Genomic DNA, 20,049 nt, shown 5'->3' with positions numbered 1-20,049 from the left:
ATTGGCTCAGTAGTTTTTGTTCTTGCTCATATTATGAATATGAGTGGAAAATAATTCAATTACTGTAATTTAATTTGATACAGAATGCATGTTTTGAAGTCATACCTATGATCTTGTATCTAATAGCAGTTTGAGAGTCATTATACATTTCATTTGAACAGTAGAACATTTTTGAGGCAAAGGTTGGCTATGGGTAACTGTATTTGGAATGGTAACCACTTGAATGTTGCTTAGAGTTTGCAGTAGTGGAAGCAATGCTATTTCTTGTTCAATGCTGTACCAAGTTTCTTCTTGTTTTCATCTCTAAAGATGAATACGTATATGATATTGTCAATTTAAAATGCTTCAGACAGTCATTTTATGACACAAGTAGTAAGTGACCACGTTTTCATGTAAAGCAGAAAATTACAGTACATCTGTGGCAAAACTGAGAATTCTGTCAAATCTCTCTGCCTAAAACATAAAAATGTGCATATTACTACTTCATTTATATTGGTAAGATACAGATCTTATTATAGGAAACATGTAAGTATAATGAATCATAAATTTTTAAAAGTATGATACTTGAGGGATTGCTGGAGGCAAAGAAAGAAGTCTTTCCACTGGTATGTCATTACTGGCCAGTTTCTGATTAATGACTGTCAGTTCTTCAGTGCTTCAAAAAAATTCAAAGAAAAATTAATGATTCCAAGCAGCAAGAGGGGAAAAACTAATCCATAAAGAACACTTGAAATACAGAGCTATGAAAAGTGTATATATATATATATATATATATATATTTTTTTTTTAATGTATTTGGCATTGTATTATATCACTATGTTTTCCCTGATGTAGTTTTGGGAGTTATCTGCCAGTCATAATAGCTTAAACATTGAATTGTTGTGCGCTGTAACCAAGAGGTTTTAGATGGTTGTATCACCCACTTACTGCATGGTATTAAGGTCATCCTAAGCAAAAGCCAGTAGAAACTTGAAACTACAATACACAATAGCATTGTTTATGATCTTCTAGATAAGAGAAGGGAGTATTCCCAGGGTTTTAAGTTATTTTCAATGTGTGACAAACACATATAGGCTTAACATAGGTAGATCAAACAAGCAATTGGAAATCACAAGAATAACCAAAACTTCAGAAAACTCTAACAGTTTTGCCCATGGTATTAAACATAGGTGCCTTAGGAACACAAGTCATTCCTACAACAGTAAGAACATATCTAAAATGCACTCTGTGGTAAAAAGCTTAGTTTTGCAAAATATACTAGACAGAGGAAAGAAGTGTATCCTTTCTTTTCCCATATGAATATTAAATTTGAGATACTATGGAATACAGTTTGAGCCAAGCAGACTCCATGAATATATACCGCATAAAAGAAATAAAAAACAAGTGTGAATATTCTCAGCACATGGTTTTGTGCAGAGTATCAGAATAAAGCCCATTTGAAAAGTAAATATAGTTTTGTATTTAAAATCAAAATTTATTTAAAGAATTATCTGGTAACATTCATGTCAGTTCAGGTGTTCTGACTGCAGGCAGGAATGCAGACTCTTGAACACTTAATGTTTACTAAGCAGCATGAAAGTAAAAATAGCAGAATGAAAGGCATAGGTAGAGCTGAGGCACTTGAATCTAAAAATACACTTACGCAATTGTTTTCAGAATTGTGTTCAGTCTCACAAGGGGATGTCATAGTTTACTGTCAGGCATTCAGGAAACAATGTTTGTCTGATGAATACAACCAGGATAGCCAGGACTGGATACTTTTTTTTTTTTTTTTTCCTTCTGGTTTGTGACTAAATCAGAATCCATTAGCTAGGGATTTGCTCATTTAAAGGATTAGAGAATCTTGATCCAACAGACATGCCTAAAACTCTTTAGAAGCACAGTCTGTCAGTATGGCAATGAGTTAGAAACTTTTCTTTTTCAAACAAAGCTACATGAGGATTTGGTATGGGTGCCAGTACTTCTTTTTTATTATTATTATTATTTTGATCTTCTGTGATGATAGGAGTAACTGAAAAAGTAAATCTCAGACTCAGTTTTGTTTCAGCTTGACTGGACATTAAATACAGGTACAGAATACTAGGTACATTCTTTCTTTCTCTCTTCTTTAAAGAAACTGCATTCTTTTCCTATACCACTTCACAAACAATGATGGAAAGTGACTTCATGCTGGGCAAGCTACCTACTGAGGGAGACAGTTTGGCAGAATGGATATTTGGAATGCTTTGTTTTCACAGAGAAACTAGAAGAACACTTTAGGTGTCTGCTTGAGGATCCTAGCTACTAAGCACAGAAGTATCAGCTCCTTCCTGCAATTGTGTTTTGCTAGAAAATAGCTTTTCACAGTTCTATGAAAGAACTGTTACTGGAGAGGCTTCCAAATCCTGGATAGAGCTGTTTAAGCCTCAGAGAAAATCTACATCAGACAAAATGATACATCTTCATGCTTACAGTTTTAATTTTACCTATGCTAAATGGCTCCCTGTTCAACATCAGGATTTCTAGGGCTGCCATTTTAAGTAAATATCTCTCTCTAGAGGCTGTGTAAAATGTGAGGAACTTTGCTCAAGAGGCAGGTTATGCCATTAAACGAAGTAGCATAGCTCATAAAACTTTTGTGTGTGTGTGTGTGTCTACTCTCACTAACCATGTTAGATTTGCACGCACAGTGAAACTGGCTAGCTTAAGAAGTTCTGCTATAAACTATATAAAAGTTTTGCTATAAACTATGTAAAATACCTATACTCTACTCCAGGACTCTTCTGCATGTAGATGTACTTGCTATGATTTCTGTTGTGATTATTTCATTATTGCAGTCATCTGCGATGCAGATTTAGCACAGCCTATTGTTGGGAAGTAGCTCATGGCTTTGCTTCTTGGTTCAAGACATCTAATGTCATAGAATATTTTTTCTTATGATAAGCAAAGCATTGTGTTGCTATTTGATTTGTGGGTGTCACTTCTGGGGGGGGATAATGAGCTGTTTCTTTTAATTTCAGCTGATTACAGAAGTGCTAAACCATTTGATTGTCTTATGTTTGTTACACAGAGATAAAGAAAAATATGTATGGTTTCCTGCGTGTTTTCTCACTTTACAAAAGAAGGATTTTTCTTTTTTCTTTTTTCTTTTTTCTTTTTTCTTTTTTCTTTTTTCTTTTTTCTTTTTCATTTTTTATTTTTTATTTTTTTTATTTCCTTTTTTTTTGGTTTTGTTTTGTCTTTCTTTATCCATGTTTGGTGTGTCAAAGGGTTAAAATCAGAGCAACTTAATGGATTTGTGCCTTACTTTATTTCCACAGAAGTCAACAGAAAAAAAAATCCTGTGGGATTTCAAAGATAGAAGAATAAAGTTATTGTAAGGGATTGATTCCATCATTTTTGTAATCTAAATGATTATTTAATAAAAATGTAAGAGGGAGTATTAATAAATCCTAGTCTATGTTTTTCCCTTAGGGCCATACTCCAGATATTAGATAATAAACAACAGAGGGAGAGTAGGTAGACAAACTCCTCTGTCACAATCCATAAAAGATTGATTCCAACCTACTTGTCTTTTTTTTTTCCCTAATTTTTCTAAGAACTTAATTTTGCTGAAATAGTCCACATTTTTACTGTGAAGGGGTACATGTAACAGATGAAGAAAGGAGAGCAGTTAAGGTGTAATATCCTTTTTCCTCCTCCTCTTCCAATTCCTTCTTATTTCTGGTGATTCATTGATATGGGTTTTCCTCACTAAATAAGTTCTATAGAACTATTTTTCTATAAGTTGTATATATTTATGTGCGTGTGTGCTTTTACAGCCTTAATAAGGCATTTACAGAGTGATTGAGCTTGTTGCAATGACATTTGGGGCGCGTACTATGAGATATGAGGCAACTAATACCAAACCTCTTACTGTAGGTTAGGTATTGTTTGGTCAGTCATTTAGGGCATAATGGTGCCCTAATTCATTTCAATTGCAGCCTTAATTTGCGCACCATGGCCATACATTCCCATCACCAGATTGGTTGTGTCAGAACAGCTATAGTCTGTCCCTGTGTTGAGGTAGATTGGTGAGATGATGAGAGTTGTGGCTTCATGGACTTCTGGTCCCTCGACTGTGTTGTCTTTGCCATTTTGTGCAAAACAAGAGCTTCTAGTTGTAACCATGCCTATAAAGTTTCCCAATGGCTTAATTTCTTTTTAAGTAACATTACTTGTGGGACTACTTTGAGGAATTCAGAGCCATGTTTATCTTTTTCCTTCAAAGAGATAACACAGGAAATACACAACGAGATGGAGTTAATACCAGACTTTAAAATGAACTTAGAAAGAAGGTGAATATAGTTTCAAAGAAATTACAAAAATAGTGCAAACAGTTTCTCTTAGCTAATTTTGGGGTTTCATTTTTGAGTTATGAATTCTGTTAGCTACGTACTAGCTCTGAAAGAAATCATATGAATGCAGATAAATAGACATGTTTTTAAGAAAAAACAGTCCAGGGATATATAACCCAAGGTTAGCCAAGTTATAGAGATAGTCTTGTATTGCTAAATTTCTAATTCTCAGTAGGGATATCTGTCATTTTCTAGTTATGTAACAAGCTTGATCACCTTCGAAATAAAGAGGTCTCCTTTATTTTAGGAAGAGCTAAGGTGAACTGGGCTGTTGTATAAATGTAAGATAGCCTTTTGAAGAAAAAAAAAAAAAAAAAAAAAAAAAGAAATTGTGTTGCAGTTTCACCCATCTAGTCGACCAAGGGAAACCAGCTGATGTGATCTTTTTGGATTTCAGTAAAGGTTTTGACGCAGTTTCCCATAGGATCCTACTGGACCAAATGTCCAGCATACAGCTAAATAAGAACATCATATGATGTCAGCAATTGACTGACGGGCAGGGCTCAACGGGTTGTGGTAAATGGGGCCACACCTGGCTGGCGGATGGTCACTAGTGGGGTCCCTCAAGGCTCCATTTTAGGGCTAGTCCTCTTCAATGTTTCTATAAATGATTTAGATGTAGGACTGGACGGTGTTTTGAGCAAATTTGCTGATGACACTAAACTTGGAGGAGTTATTGACTCTGTCTAGGGTGGAAAGACCTTTCAGAGAGATCTGGACAGATCAAAAGTACATTGAGCTGAGAGAGTGTTTTAACTTCTAAAGAATCCGTTTTCTATTGTCAAAGGCTGAGGCTTATTACTGATAATATGAAGCAGAGTCAATAAGAGTTTGAAAATACAAAGGAAAAAATCTATGTACACTTTCTTTTAAAGTTTTAAACTATAATTCTAAAAAAAATCTATGTGGTGCTTTTCATTTCTGTGACCAATGAATTTAGCTGGCATAAAACTCAAGTTGGAATCTGGCTAGGATACTGAAACTGGCATTATGTAACTTATCATAATCAGCATTTCCACCACAATGTTTTTACATGTTGGAGTTTTCAGTGTTATTTTCTTGCACATTTGATATTTTCAAGATGTTTCTCCAGTGTTTTCATAAAAGAAAACATTTTGATGAATTTTGTCTGGATAAATGCACTGTGCTTGCATAAGAGTTTGTAATACTTCACCCTCATAATTGATCTGGTACTTGCAAACCATAAAAAATGCCTCAAAGGGAAACATTATAGAAGCAATCTTGAACTCTGTCTTAATGTGTTTATAAGTGAGGTTTTGCACATCTGCTTTTCTCTCAACTGGTCTTTACAAATATTTTTAAGACTCCGAACAGCAGAGCTGATAGAAGTGTTAGGGAGACAGCAAACAGGAAATGAGAACAACAAAGAGAAAGAATATAAATGGGAAATACAGTGACGTGAGAGGTGATAATAGCAGAAAAAGGAGAGAGAAATAAGACTGTAGAGGCTCCTTTTTCTGATATTGATGTTTTATTGTCCCTCAATAGACTTTTCATACAATAAGAATATTAAAAAAAAAAAAAAAAAGAGAGAGAGAGAGAGAGAAATACCAAGTGTTACTTACATACCTAGCACAATATGACCTGCCCCACAGACAGATTATCTAAATGTCATAATACAATAATCGAACTCCAGTGGAAGAAGGATAAATTACATTTCTTTGCTTCATGATGTCATAAAGTTCTGTGATACTTCTCTTTTTCACTCTAAGTATTCATGCAGGTTCATTTCCAGAAGTTCCTGTGTGTATTACAACAGCAATAAATCTTACAAAATACATTTCATTTTAACTGATTGGGAGAAGAAAAAAGATAACAGTAGCTGAAGCTGCTTAATGTCCTTCCAACATAGTAAGGGTGAATCTTTAGTAACAATGAGAACATAAATTATTAACACAATACTACTTGATAGGTATGGAGAAAAAACCATTTGATTTTGTTCTCCTTTAGATAATGTTAAATATATTGGATTTATACTTACATAAAAGAAATGTCTATCTATGCTGAGGCGTCCTTGACATAACTTTAAAATGTCACAGATACCGTATCTACTCACACAACAGCCACTCTGCCTGACTTAATAACAAGCAAGAAGTACTATAATTTATGATAGATACTTACTTTGAGAATGTGCTCATTTTTGAGAGAAAAATCCCAGTCTGACAGTTGGAATATGCACTATATGCAAGCAGTCATACTTAAGTCATAGTTAAATATTACCATAAAGCAAAGGAAAATAAGTTTGAGTAGGTAATGAAATTTAAGTTTGTATATTTGACTTGTGTTATATGCAAATTTTAATGGAGTATTTTTTCTTTATCAGCTTGAAGGATTGTATTTGGGACAGGACAAAGCTTTTTCTCCTAAGAGATGCTATAAGGTAGTGAAGAAACCTTGCATTTTAAAATCTTTTAATACTGTTCTCTGTGTTCATGGATAGGTGTACCTGGTTCATTCAGGGTTTGACTTAGAAGGCCAAGGAGAAGATAAACAGGAATTATGCAGTTTTCCATTATATGGAAATGTTTCCACCTGGGGAAGAGAATTACTGATGATCCCGGGAAACTGGTGTATAAAATGTCATGAGAAGTCTGGGAAATACATTAGTATCTTTTTCAGCTCAGATCACAGGCTATTCTAGGCTGCTGCAGATTCTACAGGCTAAGCTACAGATTCTATAGGCTATGAGAAGGAAATGCTCTTACTTATCTGATTCATGTAGAAGACAAATCAGGAAGTTTTAGCAGGTCAAACATGATTTAAGATTCTTAGAAAATGTGAAAATGATATAATTGACTCTTCTTCCTAAAAACAAATAAACAAACACAACAACAACAAAACACCAAAGTTACTATTACTTCTATTTGACTGAGTATTTAAATGTTACTTGAACTGTTTAATGTTCTTGAGACTATTTTTGTATGTTTTATTATTGTTGATGGGCAAAATTTGTTAATACAATTACATAATAAAAGGCCTATCAAAGCATGAATTCATGCAAAGACAAAAATTGAGTGAATATTTTCCTTTTCAATTTTGTTAACCAAAAAATGTTTGTGATGTCGTAGTCAGGTCTCCATCACTGTCTAATGGAAGTAGCTAACTGTATTAATCCAATTTAATTTTCATTAGTACACATAACAGCTGCCTTTCCAAAAAATATATTATTACTTGTAATATTTTTTCACAGAATGAAAATAGCAAATTTTTGCGTGTGTTCCAGGTTTGAGAGAAAACACAGAGTTCTTTCATGCAAAACTGCACAGAAAATATTTGACTAAGTGATATAGTAAGTGTCCATTTGGACAAATGCTCTACTGATTTCATCTGTGAAGAAACATTTTATAAGTAATGTTAAATGGTTCTATTTCTACAATTTGTATTACACTCTTGGAAATGTTGTACTATCTCCTAACATATGAAAAGACTAATAGGGAAGAGCAAAATTAGCTAATATATAATAAAGATTTGTGAATGATCAAGCAACTGAGTATAAAAAAAGTCCACATTGTTAAGAGGCACTACAATGATATTTACATCAGCAATTTCTTTACTTTAGTGAGGTCATATGTAAATCACACATATTGAGCCAGAACAGTACTAGTTCTTAATAGTACTTTCATAAGTGATCCTCTTTCATGAAAGCAAAATCTGAACTTTTCCTGAAATTAGAATTGTTGAGAAAAAAAATATAATACTACTGAACACTTAAAACATAAACATGTTGTATATTAAACAGTGTTATCATGTTAGGTGTTTTTTATCATTCTTTGTCATATTAGGCAGTTTTATTCACAAGAATACAGGAACTCGAATGAAATCACTCTGCTGACAAACAGCATAATATATTGCTGCCCTCTTCACTGGGATATTGGGAAAATAATTTTAAAATGTAGACTATGGAAAAAAAAAAAAAAGAAATGGAAAATTATGTCTCTTTATACTGCAAATTATTTCTAATAGTGATCAACTTAAAAAGAATGCAAGATTTTCCCTCAGAAACTTGGTAGTCCTGATAAAAAGCAAATACAGAACCTCAGTTTCTGTATGCATGCTTAGATCATCCAGAGAGCTCTGCACTCCTCCAGAAGTCTAGAGTTCTCCCTGCTATATTAGTGCTTTCTCATGTGAGATGTACACAGCTTCCTGAACACTGATTCCCTTTGAATGCAATTCTCCCCCTCCCTACAAGTCCCTCAGAAAATCTGTTAGATCACACAGATGGATACAACAGCTCATGATCCAGCACAACAGTAGGTACTCTGAGCTGTAGAAACTTCTTCAAGATGGCTTCTTGAAGGAACAGTCTTGCTGTCTCTAGAAGAAGCAGGATTTCTCTGGTGACTTTTTTTTTTTTTTTTAATCTTTTTAACAGGACAAAATTTAAAACTATAAGAAGACATATACTCTTTATTGAAAATAGAAATCTTGGATGGAGATCATTAAATTGGAGATTCTTAATTAATAGGATATTTGGACAAGTAGATAATAATGTATTTAGAAAGATAATTGCACTTAAATCTTCTGCAGCTTCTATGCATAATATAAACTGAGACTGTATGCAGTTTGAGTTTAAAATAAATCTCAGCCTCAGCAAAATAAATAAATAAATCATCTTTAAAAAATTGTCCCAGTACTTCCAGTAGCATCAATTAGGCATGTGATAGCACATCTTCTAAACATATGTGTACTCCATAATTAGTTCCAGCCAAAATCAACCAGATTAGTTTAGGCAGTTTACACAGATACTTTGAGCATTTGGATGAATGGCATTGCCATTAGTATAGCAGGGGTGCTAGCTTGCATGTTGTGTTGGTGGTGTACAATGGAAAGACACAAAAAGGAAACAAAGATGTCTGCAAATGCCACTAAATTGGAAGTCTAACATACAGAGAGTTTCACAGAATATTAAAAAAAAAAAAGTTTATATTATGTTTTCAAAAGTTTACATAGATGAAAAAGATTATATTAAACACCATGCTATCTTACAGGAAGAAACAAGAAAATCAAATGGATAAAGTGAGAAGATTCATTGCTGATGATAATGTACACATTGGTCATAAAAAATGAAATCAGAAAACTTGAGTCCTACCATTTAGGAGGTTCTGCTCTGCTACTCTTTTAACAATATATCATTTAATTTCTCTGCCTCTGTATATTTCCTGCAAAATAAGGATTACATTAACCTCCTTTAGCTTTCTGATGTATTTCTGTGAAAAAGTTCCTTAAATGCAAGGAATTGTTATGCACAGAGAAGTCAAGGTATGAGTTTCTCTAAGGATAAATGACATAATAATACTGTGAAGAATTTTTTTTTTTGATCTTTATTTTTATAATCAGTTACTGAACATCCACCACCCCCATAAACATATATTCCAAGGGACAAGTAAGGAAATCTGGACTATTCTATAATGATCTGTATGTCCTCGGAAAGACTACAGCTGCATTCTAAATCTGCTCTCCCTTGAAAACATTATCTCTATTGTTTCTCTTTAGAACAGCGCATGGGTAACTGTCTGCACTATCTCCTATGTTTCTGTGAAGAAACCTATCTCTCTCCTATGCCTTTTCCAGGCTGACATTCTTATCCTTCATTTTGTAATGGATGATAATGTGAGAACAGGATGTGAGATGACAAAATGTACTCAACTTCTGGAAAGGGCTTTCTGCCAGCATCTAAGTTGGATAATGCATGATGTGATTCATTGGCAATATTTTTAGTGTGGATTGGATTAGGAATGATTTCTCAAGTGATAAACTGGGCTTGAGTAAATGGCTGTCTCCTATGAGAGCTTTTTTCATTGTTCTTAATAGAGTAGAATGTTGTGAACTCATTTGAACTTTCCATATGGAAATTTGGTGGTTTTCCTAGATAGCAACTCCTAGAGTTTTAAGGTTTCAAGGAAATCTCAAGGTTTTTCTGATCTATTGCTCTGTACTTACAAGTACGTATGTATTGATTTGTTCACATTTATTTATTTCACAGAATCACAGAATTGAAGGAGTTAGAAGGGACCTTGAAAGCTCATCGGGTCCACCTCTCCTGCCAAAGCAGGTTCCTTAGAGCAGGCTGCCCAGGAAGGCATCTAGATGGGCCTTAAATATCTCCAGAGAAGGCGACTCCACAACCTCCCTGGGCAGCCTGTTCTAGTGCTCCGTCACTCTCACCATGAAGAAGTTCTTTCGCATGTTGGTGTGGAACTTCCTGTGCTCCATTTTGTGGCCATTACTCCTTGTCCTGTCCCTGCAAACCACTGAAAAGAGGTTGGCCAAATCCAACCCACACCTCAGGTATTTATTGATTTTTATTACACATTGATGAGATCCCCTCTCAGTCTTCTTTTCTCCAGGCTGAACAGACCCAGTTCTCTCAGCCTTTCCTCATAAGGAAGATGCTCCAGGCCCCGTATCATCTTTGTGGCCCTCCGCTGGACTCTTTCCAGGAGATCCCTGTCTTTCTTGTACCGGGGAGCCCAGAACTGGACACAGTACTCCAGGTGAGGCCTGACCAGGTGTAGTGGGTTTACGTGGCAAGGTTTTGGTAGCAGGGGGCCATAGGCGTGGTTTCTGTGAGAAAGATCTAGAAGCTGCCCCATGTTTGGTAAGGGCCCCACTGCTGACCAGAGCTGAGCCAATAAGCGATGTTGTTTTACGCCTCTGTGAGAGCATATTTAAGACAGGGAAAAAAACGCTGCGCCACACAGCAGCTGGGAGAGTGAGAGGAGTGAAGAACAGCCTTGCAGGCGCCAAGGTCAGTGAAGAAGGAGGGGAAGAGGTGCTCCAGGCGCCGGAGCAGAAGTCCCCTGCGGCCTGTGGTGAGGACCATGGTGAAGCAGGATGTCCCCCTGCAGCCCATGGAGTACCACGGTGGAGCAGGGTTCCACGCTGCAGCCCGTGGAGGAGACCACGGTGGAGCAGGTGGCCCTGCACCGACGGAGGCTGCCACCTGTGGAAGACCCCTGCCCGAGCAGATTCCGGGCCAGACCTGTAGCCCGTGGAGAGGAGCTCACGCAGGAGCAGGTGACCTGGCAGGAGCTGCTGCCCATGGGGGAGCCAGGTTGGAGCAGTTTTCTCCTGAGGGATGGACCCCAAGGTATGGACCCATATCTGGAGCAGTTCTGAAAGAGCTGCTGCCTGTGGGAAGCCCACACCGGATCAGTTCATCAAGGTCTGTATCCTGTGGGAGGGACCCCACAGCACAGGGGACGAGAGTGACTGAGAAGGAGCGGCAGAGAAGAAGCACTGTAGACTGACCATAACCCCCATTCCCCTGTCCCCCTGCGCCACTCGGGGGGCAGAGGTGGAAGAGGGTGGATGGAGGGGAAGGTGCTTTTGTTTTTTTTAGCTTGTTAGTTAGAAGCAATAAATCTTACTGTTTCCCTATGCCAAGTCTGTTTTGCCTGTCATAATAACTACTGTGCGATCTCTTTGTCCTTATCTCAACCCTTGAGCCTTTTTCATTGTAATACCTCCCCGTTCCTCTTTGAGGAAGGGGAGTGAGAGAGCAGTTGTGGTAGAGCTCGGCTGCCCACTCAAGTAAAACCACCATACCAGAGCAGAGTAGAGGGGGAGGATCACCTCCCTTGACCTGCCGGGAGACAGTATCGAAAGCCTTGCTAAAGTCCAGGTAGATGACATCCACTGCTCTCCCCTCATCTACCCAGCTGGTGATGCCTTCAAAGAAGGCTACAAGGTTGGTCGAGCACGACTTCCCCTTGGTGAATCCATGCTGACTACTCCTCATAACCTTCTCTTCCAATTGCTTGGAGATGGCATCCAGAACAAGCTCTTCCAAAACCTTTCCAGGGACAGAGGTGAGACTGACTGGCCTGACACCCCCGTCATTCAGCAAGGGACCCACATTATCGCTAGTCTTCCTTTTACTGTTTACTTACTTAAACAAAAAAATATTTATTTTTTAAATTAAAAAAATATATATTTATTTTTTACTTGGTGATGAAATATAATGGAATGATACATTTGGACAAACTACCAAGGTACTAAAGGAAGGAATACGGAAACATGTTTATTTTTATTTTCTTTCTTTCTTTTTCTTTCTTTCTTTCTTTCTTTCTTTCTTTCTTTCTTTCTTTCTTTCTTTCTTTCTTTCTTTCTTTTCTTCCTTCCTTCCTTCCTTCCTTCCTTCCTTCCTTCCTTCCTTCCTTCCTTCCTTCCTTCCTTCCTTCCTTCCTTCCTTCCTTCCTTCCTTTTTTTTTCTTTTTTTAAAGAAATCAAAATGTTACGCTCTATTTTTTTTTGCCTATAAAAGGCTCAGGAGCACAATGTATGTTTCATACAGAAAACTTGATGTAGGAATTACTAGACAAACCTGAAGATGAAATATTACTTAGCTAGCCCTGTCTAGATAATTTTAACTCAGACCAACAAAAGAGTCTTAGATACTAACATAGCCATTAACTCAGTTAGTCACTAACATAGTCATTAACTCAGATTAACTCATTAGTTAATTAGTCTATACAGCAATGTGCTTTCCAACAAATAAAGATAAAAGGCCATAGAAATCATAAACAAAACCACAGAAAACCATCTCAAAAGGTCATAGAAATCATAAACAAAGCCATAAAAAACTATCTCAGTTTATCAAAATACTCATATTTTCATTGACTTCCCTCCTTTTAGTAGAAATATTCTTTGGATAAACTGAAATGTTTTAATGTTTTCTTATCTCATTTTGTATTAAATCCTCATAAAATACTGAAATCAACTATAGTGTTGTCTAGTCTGACATGGATGGTAGTGACATTCTCATTCCTTTAGAATTACTCTACAGGAAAGGGCATATATCAAAGCTATCTGAAGCCAAATTTAGAAAAATTTGGAAGTATATTGTATTACTGACACTGAAGTGTACACCTCGGTGAGAAATATTCTGATTTTATGCTTAGAATGATGTTCTCTCCTTTTCTTGCACTGCAGTGCATAAGTACATTTATTATTTACTTATGTGAAAGGAAGGAGGGTAATTACATAAAATAACCTTAACAAAAATCTTTACATCACACAAAAACAAGTTTGGAAAATAATTATTTTATTGAAAGCTTAACAAATAAAAAAGGTAAGCACAGAAATAAGAACCTCATTTTCATTGGATAAAAGCATTAACTACATTTTTTTAAACTGATTAGCTGTTAGTTACAGCTGTTTAAATAAGCAAAATCAACAAAATATAGAGGTAAAGTATAGGCTGAAAAAATAAATCATAGTGATCCTTAGTAGAGTCTATTTTCATTCAGATTGACTTTTATTTTCTTTACACAATACTCTGATACTAATTCTACATCTCATTGTAGTAAGGAAAGTAAGAAAATACACAGCACTCAACAAAATCAAGGACAAACATCTACAACAGGATGAACTGCTCTGTACATAACATACCAAGGAAAAAGTCTGAGCTTTTTTGCTAAAGTTAAGAAACTTTAAATGAAAGAATATTTTAATTTAAAAATGTTTTAAAACATTTTAAATCTTTTATTTTTTTCTTAAGTAATCTTTAACTATCACAAATACTAGACTAAAAATTATTTGAATACGATTCATTTATGTTGACTTATCAGTAGGATTTTTTGTTTGTTTGTTTTTGTTTGTTTTTAGGATTACGCTGATTTTTTTGTCCCAACTCCTTTAAAAACATGTTCTAACTGACTTGTTTTCAATGCGGTTTTATGTTTTCGCTTTCATGAGATGCCTTAGTTATGAATTTAAATCTTTTTTCTTGTGACATAAACTGAAATAAGGAGCTTGCATTTCAAAAGTGAATCATTTCAATTGACACATGATCTTTTTAGGATAATCAAAGTCTGCCATATTCGTTTATACAGTAGTATGCAGCATACATTTTTTGTTGAGGTTTATAGCATATAACTGGTGATTGTTCATGTTTTCCTAGCTATTATGCAAATTAGACTTACTACAAGCACAACTGTGTGGCAAGAAGCCATTTTTTCCTGTGGATTGACCGACTAAAACTTATAATGCAAAAAGACTTTGTTACCTGAGAAATGGTAACTCAGTCTGAAGTGCTGAACATCTCATGTTTTTTCTCGTGTTTTTGTCTAAGTCAGAGCTGGGATACCAAAAGGTACATTTTGCTTTTTTCTAAGCATTGATTACACAGGAAAGATACCGGTGTCTATGTCTTAATATTTTCTTTAAATCCCTTAAAATATTCCTCTAGACGGATCTGTGGTAGCTTTTTGATTTTTGAGGCAATGACATAGGGATAATAGGTCTGATTTTCCTGCGAATTTCCTTGGCCAGATGAGGATCAGCATGTCTAAAACTGGAAAAATCTCTGGAGGTGATTTTTTTTTAATTTTGTGGGGAGATTGGGGGGGTGAGGTGCAGGTGTGTGCGTGTGGGGGATCTCCCTTCATTTGTGACTCTTCATTTAAGTGAATATGGAAAAAATACAGTTTTAAAATCTGAAATTAAACTAATTTTCTACATCTGTGTTATTTTATTCTATTTGAAATTTCTTAAAGCCTATAATACTGCTTTGCATTCAACAACATGCAACTCTTCTGCAGCCTCAATTTCAAAATATATCTGCAGTGTGAATTGGTAATGGGGTATTCAATCAACCTAAAACAAATTCTTTCTACACAGAATATGTTATAAGTAGGAAACGTACTCTGAAGTCTAATTTCAACTGTAACTTTTTGCTTCAGATCTGTTTTGAACTATGCTTACTACAACTGTTTTTGTACTGGTTTATGTAGTTGGTAAACATAACTGGGACTGTCTAGCACTTCTGCAGAACTTGTTAATACAGAAGGGAAAAACAAATTGAATTCTGGTTCTTGATTTGAGAGGTCACTTGATGATAATTTTGTCAGTGTTTAAGGTCTATTTATTTAGTACTAATGATACTCTGTAGATTTGCAGTTATTGTAAGGCATACTTTGCAGGTTACTGAGCCTGACTTTTTTATATTAAAAGAGCAACACATAGACGCATTATTCACTAGAAAATATTCCACAAAATCCTGCAATGTAACCGTCTCTTATTTGAGGCAGGATAATACTTAATTATTCAGATTTCTCTTAAACATGTGTGAAAACATTACTTATCCCACATATTTAGTGTAGCAGTTATGCATTGATATTTCAGCTGAAAAATGAGCCATGTCATTCCTAGGAGTCTTCTGAGATTAAAAATCTTAACTATCTGTATGCAGCTTTGAAACTGTGTAGAGAAAAGTGTTTTAACTATTGCATTGTGAAGTTATTTTCAGACTGAGCAGCCAAGTACTGATGGTATGTGAACAACATAATATACGTAGCAATTTTACTTTTAAAGTATTTTTGTTGTGGATTTCCTGTATGTTGCAGTTTACCTCATTCCCTCCAGCCTCCAAAACTTATAAATTTAGCACAGACTGGCAGCATACTTCAGACTGAAAATATTTGTTAGGGCAAAGTGGTGGTTACATTTATATCAGCTAGCTCAGAGCATGTTTCTCTGAACATGAAAGGTCAGTTTCATCTTCTGACTGAAGAGACCTGATCCACTACAGTGTCTAGCATAGCATAACAAGTTATTACTATTTCACCAATTTTACCTTTACTTTTATTACAAACGTATGGGAAAAATAAGATATACAAAACACCTCTGAAGAGGATTGTGTGGAATATTTGTTGCAGTTCAGCCTAAATGACTTCTTTACCCTCACCAATAAATAGAATAGAACAGAACAGAACAGAACAGAACAAAACAAAGCAAAACAAAACAAAACAAAACAAAACAAAATAAAATAAAATAAAATAATCTGTCTTGGTAAAAAAAAATAAAAATGAATCATTATTAATTGTTAATCAATATTAACATTCTTATCTTTAAAAGCATTCTTTTAAATCAAATAGATTCTTGATTCTTCTGTGAATTTTCAGTGTAGATAAGTTAAAAAGCTGAGAATACAAATGTCTGCTAAAGAACTTAATGAATTTGTGTTCAATTCTGTACAAAATTCTGTATAGTTGGAAATGAGATGCATGATGTAGAAAATTGGATCTTGTGAAATTATAAAAATGAAAGATCAGAACAGCTATATACATTGGAAAACAAGCTAGAAACAAAGGAAAATCATATGTAAAAGCCCCTGAGATTTCACATGTTCAAATGGTATGGATACTTATATGTTTCTTTGAATTTGAAGAGCTTTGTAATACCCAACCCTGATAAGGGTGTACTTAAATCTCCAAACTTAATGTATTTACTTAAGTATTAAATTATACTCTAATTGAAAGCAATCTTTAAAGAACTTGAAGCTTGTGCTGCATATTTTGATCAGTTTCGGCTCCATTACTTTCGACATAAGGGTGTTCTTTTTTCCCTTGGACACTACTCTTGTGTGTGTGTTAGTATGTGCTAATAGATCTCAGGAATACAGCATCTACACAGCTAAAGACTGGTGCAGTCTATGGCAATTGCAGGGGTTGGATTTGTGCTTCTGGTGTTGTTTCTTTCATTTTTGCATCTACTCTTTCTGCACAAGCACTTGCCATCTTGCCTTTCCTTGGTGTTAGCAGCAGCCTACATAACTCTCTGTGAAATAGGGAAAGAGGTGCAAGAGTAAGAAGTGTCAGGACTTAGCAAAGGTTCAGGGATATAGCCACTGTCTAGAAGGGCTCTGCTACCTACTGACCCATCCACTCAGCAGCAACAACGTGCTGTCATAGCCTAGCTATGAGTAGCTACTATGTAAGCAGGTATTCCACATCTCTTTCAGGGAAAAGGCAGCATGTCAGCCCATAATGGGTATCCAGTGTAGGAGACGCTAGACAGTGCCGGGCTAGTCTGTGTCTCATTAATCAGTTTGATTTTATTTTTTTATTGGTTATCAGAATGCACTCATCTCCTGCAGAACACTTTAAAATCTAGACAGCATGCCAAATAATGCGTAAATGTGGCTAATGCAAGAGATTATTTAGGCTGCACAGTTAGAAACTCAGAATTCACAGTCTCAGGCACACCTTTAGTTTGGTTAAGCACAAGTGCCTTTATTTGTCAGGAAAGCTGTAGAATGCAGAGGACTAAGACAAGATGACACATGAATGTTATCTTTAAGAATCGGGTCCCTTTATTGTTTCTACTGCAGAGGAAGTACTGCAGTAGAAGACACTCAGTTAAAAAGATAAAAATAAAAAGAATAATGTATTTATAGAGGAACTGAATTGAAGGTATCGAAGGACATCATTCAAACTTGATTTATCCTTCCTGTTCAGTATACTGAACTATACAATGAAAGGAGAGCTTCAGTAGGCAATTTCACCATGTCACTTAAAAAACTGTAAAATGGCTTGCTGGTATGTTAGAAGCTTGCAGAAACGTAGAAAGATAGTGATGACATGGGTATTTCTAGCTTTTGAAGGCTTTGTTTTGCAAGATATGATAGACTCCCAGTATGGAAATAAAATTTAGTATTTCTATTTTATTAGTAACTGACCTTTCAACTTTGAACTGTTTCAAGTTTAAAGGCAAGCAGAAACAGATGTTAATTGCTACCTGAAAGTAGAACTAATAATTTAATAAGGATAGATATGGAAGAGTGTCAGAGATATGGAAGAGCCTTTCTCTTGAATTCTGTTGAAATGAAAAGTGTTTTTCTTTTCATTTAGTTTTCCCAATGCCACCTGTCTCTGCAGCATCATGGCATTCAGAGTCATCCCCAGCAGTTCCTGTACCACTGAGGTGAGGGGTCTCTGTGTCTTTTCTTTCCCTCTGAAGCATGAAAAACAGCAACAGCTGCAGAGAGCCAATCAGTTGCTTTTTTCTCTCTCCATTAAGCTCCAAGCTACAACCTACAAGAAATTAGCTTTACATTGCATTTTTTTTCAGTATGACCAGTAATATTCAACATATATTCAGAATGATCTCCCTTTTACGTTTCCACAACATTGGATAATATATAAACCAGTAGTGCTGGATAACATAGAATAGTCATATAAATTACTCAAGTAGGTCTATGTTGAGCTTCAGTTAGAAACAAAGACTATTCAATATTTTCTTTCTCACACTTCCACATCTATGCCCAAGTTATCAAGATTTTAACCTTCCAGTGGCCAACAGCAAACTGCCTCTAACAGCTTTCTCTTTGAGCACAGGCAGAAGTGTTCTATGCTCATGAAATAACAAAAAGTAGGCTTGTACTGTCATAGAAAAAAATGTTACATTATAGTACACGTTCTATTTCCTGCTTTAGAAACATTGGTCCTCACCATGGTTCATATTTATTAAATATGGTTCATATTTAACAGCCTAGAAAGTTTAACATGAACTCTCTTCATATAGAATCATAGACTCATATAACTCATTTGACAACCAGAACACCCACATCCTGGTGCTACTCATAAAAAATAAATAAATAAATAAATAAATAATAAAAAGACAATTGTTATTCACTCTAATTCTTAATAGTTCTAATTTTACCCTAGATAAAAGCCAGTCAACAAGATTTTATGAGAAATTTTCACTGTCTTCCAAATATTGAAATATTTAGATATCTTAGTATGTTCCTTTAAAAAATAATAATTAAAATACATATATATGTACAGAAAAAAAGACTTTTGCCTATGGGTAGGATAAAGGTAATAGAGGTTTAACTGAAGAAACAAATTAGTGACTCTCTTTTTTCTCATACAGTTAAATGCATAATATAAACGTTATATTTATACATATATTAAAACAAATTAACTAAAAAAAAAAAAAAAGTATTTTACAAGTCTGGGCAAGTGTGAGAAAAAGAATCAGACTACTGAGAATTGAACTTTCTAGGCTGTTAAGAGTGGCCTGAAACCAAGATCAGATGGGACAGAAAAGTGACAGGAGGGAATTGAAAGTATCTATGAGGTGAGCCAAGAAAAACGGTTTTGCTGTTGTCATTGTTTTTTCCAGAACTGTGGAAACTTGAAGGTAGGATGGAAAAAGGGCACAAAAACATTGAGATGCTTTTTTTATATATTTTTTTTCATTCATTGGATAAGGTGAGGAAGGGCTTGTGATTAAATTAAATTGGAAGGGAAAGCAAGAAGAAGAAAAATAATTAGTGAGGGAAATACTGATTCACAGTAGTGGCAGAAGTATTTCAGAAAGAATTTAAACAGGGGAAGAAAGTGATTTTCTTCATGAAAGAAAGCAGAAATCAAAATTACTGATGAAGAGATTTAGTATCTTTGTGAAGGGGATAAGGACTGATAACACTGCAAAACAGAAATTAGACTTTGCAACTCTCTCAAACTAAAATGTCACTAAAATACTTAATTATTATTATAATTTGACATGCATAAATTCCCCTGATGTTCAGGTAATTCCCTGTCTTACCATTTTCAACCGGTTTGATCCTTTAACTTTTCTATTTTAAAAACTAATGTTCAGTAACATAGTGGGGCAACAAGATCAGTATTACCAATGTCACTGTGACATTAGATTATGTCAAGTCTTGCCTGTCTTATCCTGAGAAAATGCTGCATTCTTATTGCTAGAACTTAATTAATTCCCACCTTTCTAATTTGATTACCTTTGCAAATTCAGCTTGCATTTTAATTGTGGATAGTGTTTCAGAAGCTACATACAGCTTGGATTTTCAGAACCTAGGAGGTTTGTATAGTTTAGTCTCTGTGTTTTCGCAGTGTAT

This window comes from Aythya fuligula, chromosome 2 (assembly GCF_009819795.1).
Source record: "Aythya fuligula isolate bAytFul2 chromosome 2, bAytFul2.pri, whole genome shotgun sequence".
Classification (NCBI taxonomy): domain Eukaryota; kingdom Metazoa; phylum Chordata; class Aves; order Anseriformes; family Anatidae; genus Aythya; species Aythya fuligula.
Note: the sequence above shows the minus strand (reverse complement) of the source record.